Below are 4,930 nucleotides of genomic sequence, written 5' to 3'. Positions count from 1 at the left end.
AATATGTAGTTCTTTATAAAATTTTTTAGATTTGGGGTTGTCGAATTATCGTCTGTAATGATAACTCATGGCAATCCAAACTGGCAAATAATTGATTTTCAAAGAAAATCTCTGACATTCTTTTCGATAATTTGGGCCAATGGTTTTATTTCAATCTATTTGGTGAAGTAGTCAATTATCATGATAAGAAATTTTTGTTGTCCGATCATCTGCAGAAATGGATCAGGAATATCAACTCCCCACTGAGCAAAAGATCACGATGCTGTGATCGGCATTAACTGACTTATAGATTGCCTTTGAATATTCGTATGTCTTTGACACTAATCATATTTTCGAACTAAGTCCATCACATCTTGTTGCATCGTGGGCCAATAGTATCATTATTGTAGTACTTTATAGGCCAATGATCTGCCCCTAGATGATTCCTACATATATCTTTATGTACCTCTCCAAGAGCATAATCAGCCTTAGAGGGCTGAAGGCATTTAAGTAAAGACAAAGAAAATGATCTTTTGTATAATTTTCCTTTTGAGAGCACATATTGAGATGCCACTCACTTTAATTATTGTGCTTCTGAAGGGTTGTTAGAAAGAACTCCATTCTCTAAATAATCGACAATAGAATTGATCCATCTGGGCTCTTGCTCGATCAATAAAATTTCTTCCATGTCATCGATGCTTGGTTTCTCAAGATGCTCCATATATGCTTTATTGAGCCCGTCATATCCTGAGGTGGCAAGATGGGACAAAGCATTTGCTTGGGCATTCTTCGATCTTGGAATATGACCAATTTCATAGTAGTCGAAGGCCAATTTCAAGACTTATAGCTTTTGAAGATAGCTTGACATAGTAGGATTTTGAGCTATGTATTCACCCCAAACTTGTCCAACCAACAATTATGTATTAGTGAAAGCTTTCAACCTTCTTATCTCAAGCTTTTTGGCCATTCTTAAACCAAGTAACAAGGATTTATTTTTAGCTTGATTGTTTGAAGCATCAAAAGCAAACCTGAGAGCATATTCAACCACCACTCCCTCTGACTTAGTCAAGATAAGACCTGCTCTGCTTCCTTGGGAGTTAGATGCCCCATCTCCATGTAGAATCTAGGTAGGTTCAGAGGTTTGTTCCTCGGATTCATCTGCGGTTGTTTTGTCCTTCAGAACGGTGCATTTGATGATGAAGTCAGCTAATATCTGAGCTTTTGTTGAGGGTCAAGGGTGGTAGAAAATATCAAATTCAGTAAGTGCCCCCTTCACCAATCTTCTCAAGATATTGGGTTATTGTAATAGGGCTCTTAGCAGTTAGTCTGTCAAAACCACAATTGAATGAGCCTGAAAATATGACCTTAGTTATTGTATTAAGATGATAAGTGCATAGACCATCTTTTCTATCCTAGAGTATCTTGTCTCAGCATCATGTAAAACTTTGCTTGTATAGTAGATTGGCCTCTACATTTCCTTTTCGTCTTCTTGGACTAGGACCAAGCTAACTGCTTCTGATGAGGCAACAATACACATACATACATACATACATACATACATACATACATACATACATACATACATACATATATATATATATATATATATATATATATATATATATATCTGTGTGTGTGTGTGTGCGTGTGCGTGTGTAAAGTCTCTCCCACATGTGGCTTTGATAGCAATGGAGGTGAGCTCAGATACTTCTTGAACTCTTCAAAGGCTTCTTGGCATTCATCCAACCAAGTAATGTCTTTCATATGTTAAAGAATTTTAAAGAAAGAAAGGCATTTTTTTTGTCAATCTCAAAATAAATTGGCTAAGAGCCACGATATGTCCGATCAAGCGTTGAACTTTTTTCTTCGAAGTTGGATGTTTCATGTCAAGGATCCCTTGTATTTTCTTCAGATTAACCTCTATTCCATGTCTCGTAACCATAAAATCAAAAAAATTATTTGAGATATACCAAAGGTGTACTTACTCGAGTTCAACTTCATCTGATACCATCTTGATATGCTGAATGCTTCCTCCAAGTCTCTTATATGTTAATCAATCTCAATACTTTTCACCAATATATCATCGATATAAACTTTCATATTTCGATCAATTTGGTCTTTGAAGCTTTTCTTAACAAGGCGCTAGTAAGTAACCCTGATATTTTTAAACCCAAATGGCATGATCTTATAGCAGTACGGACCGCTCTCAGTTATAAAAGATGTTTTCTCCTCATCATCAAAAACCATCTGAATTTGATTATATCCAAAAAAACATCCATGAAGCTTAATAAGTTATGGTCCAATGTCGCATCTATTAATTGATCAATTATTGACAAAGAAAACTATCATTGGGGCAAGCTTTATTTAGGTCGGTATAATCAATACAAATCTTCTACTTTTCATTGGCTTTTTTGACTATAATAATGTTGGTTAGCCATCTTAAATAGTGCACTTCTTGAATAAAATCCACAGTTAGTAGCTTATCCACCTCTTTGTCAATAGCTTACTATCTTTCTGGCACAAAGTTTCTCTTCTTCTGATGAATATATTTATGTTTTGGATCAATATTTAGTTTATGGATAATTATCTCTAGGAGATCCCTGGTATGTTTGACGCTGACTAAGCAAAGATATTTACATTTTTGTATAGAAAATTCAAAAATTGATCTCACAATTCACTGGGTAGTAATTATTCAGATCTGTACAGACTTTGTGGGATCTTTCTTTTTGAGTGAAATTGAAGTTAGATGTTTGGTTGATTCGTCTCGACTTTTCTCATCCCATAAATCCAACCCCTTGATTGGTAGTATCTCCTGAGACTTTTTCCCTTTGATCATTTCATAAAACATTATCAGGGAAGATGTTGATCTCCGCACATTTCACCAACTTTATTTCTTATCAGGAAATGGATGAGAAGGTGATGAGTTGACGCATTCACTCGAAGTGCATTCAATCCAAATTGGCCAAATATTGCATTATAAGCTGAAGGTATCCGGACGACAAGAAAAGTTAGTTGCATAGTGGCTTGTCGAGGTTCTCGTCCCATAGTAATCGAGAAAATGATTTCTTCTTCCACTTTCATCGAGTTGTTATAAAACCCAATTAGCAGGGTGTTAACCTTTTTTAGTCAATCCACAGATAATTTCATCTGAGAGAAAGTATCGTAGAACAACACATCGATGAAACTTCCATTATTTATAAGAACTAGATTACAACCCCATACGATGCATGGGATGCTTTTACAACTCCTCGCTCCACCATCCCCACCAAGCCCAGCCTCTCGCCGCCACCATGCCACCTTCCTCACCATCGACTCCGGTGTTAGGTCCAAAAGAGGCCAACTAGTTTAATAATCATAACTTGGAACATTACCATGTCCCAACTGACAATAGCCATGGTTAACTTGGGAGAGTGAGGATGGAAAGTCTCAAAGCAAGAAGAAAGCACTTGCTAGCTAAAGCGGGGCATAAGTGATTAGTCTACACTTTCAAGCATTTCATCAAAAGCATATCATTCATTAGCCAAAGCTGCAGCTCCTCAAATCATTGCCCTACATGACAAAATGCACAAATATAATACCAGAGGAAAGAAGAATAGCTGAGTCCTTGCTTGTTCGATTACCTTCCATCTAACAGAGTCTCTGCTACATCTCACAAGCATTTTATCAAAAATGTGTCCTTCATTAACTTAAGCTAGAGTGCTACACTTCTCAACCTCTATGATGATTAGAAGCCTAAGCATTATACATTGGAGAACATGATTACCATCACCTTGCTCATCTCCATGTTGTTGGATAAAGTAAAAATGTCTAAAAATCTCCATCAAGGAGAAGTAGGAGGCCCATGGTCGTCTTGGTCAAAGTAGAGGTTGACACCATGTGAGCAGAGGGCATTGAGAACGATCCAAACCTTGGTTCGATTATTGAACCCCTTCTTCTCCACCTCCTTGGCTACATCGGCATTTATCGATTCTTGAGCTAGGACATCAACCTTAAGGCGCACAGCAAGCACTTCTTCGACGGCCACCACCGCCTTGGCATTATAGGTGCGACCGCACTCGAGCCCTTCTCATCCACTACTACATCTGCTTCAGCAACCAAGAAGCAGAGGCCACCAGATGACGCCACTTCACTCCTCGAAACCTGTCGTCCCTTCTCATCGATGATGGAGAGGCGAAGGTCTCTGCAAGCACTGCAAGGTGCCAAGGACGATGCTTGATAATAATTTCATGAGCTTCCACCCATCGAGGATGATGCGCAATGATGATAGAGAGGCTGAGAACCCCTCGAAGACTGCCATCCCTTCTCATTCGCCGCTGCAATCGCTTCAGTAGCCAAGAGGTGGAGGATGCCAGACGATGCTCACTTCAACATTCAAGAGGCAAATGGCCCCAGTTCCTTTCGATCCACTTCCGCACTCACGACAACGAAGAGGGGGAAGCCACCATGGACAACGTGCAATGGCTGACATATTGAGCACTTCCGTTCTATGAGCGCCCTTTCTTTTATGTGGCAAATGGAGGGCCACGAGTGCTTTCATTTCGTAAGCTTTTACGTGACAGACAGAAGCCCTACATTGGTGCCACATGGTGAATGGAGGCAATGTATTCACAGTGCCTCCATTTTAATATATATATAAGATTTTTTTATATCATAATTTGTTATTATCATAGAAACGATAACAACATCATCACGAAGAATTTAAACTCTTTGTAAAATCATTATCAGAAAAAAATAATATTATCACCCCACTGCCTCTTCGGGGTGTTCTCTTAACACTCTGCCCCCTCAAGTGTCACATCTCTGAAGATCATATGAATCACACTAGTCATTGGTTGGTTACTTGTTCCCTTGTCGGCTTATTGTCGAGCTGGCTGGCCAATCGCTGCTTGAACATTACAATCACAAACAAACTTTTTGAGATAGGCATGCCGTATTAGGGCTTCTGTCTCAT

This window comes from Elaeis guineensis, chromosome 1 (assembly GCF_000442705.2).
Source record: "Elaeis guineensis isolate ETL-2024a chromosome 1, EG11, whole genome shotgun sequence".
NCBI lineage: Eukaryota > Viridiplantae > Streptophyta > Magnoliopsida > Arecales > Arecaceae > Elaeis > Elaeis guineensis.
This window is presented reverse-complemented; position numbering follows the sequence as displayed.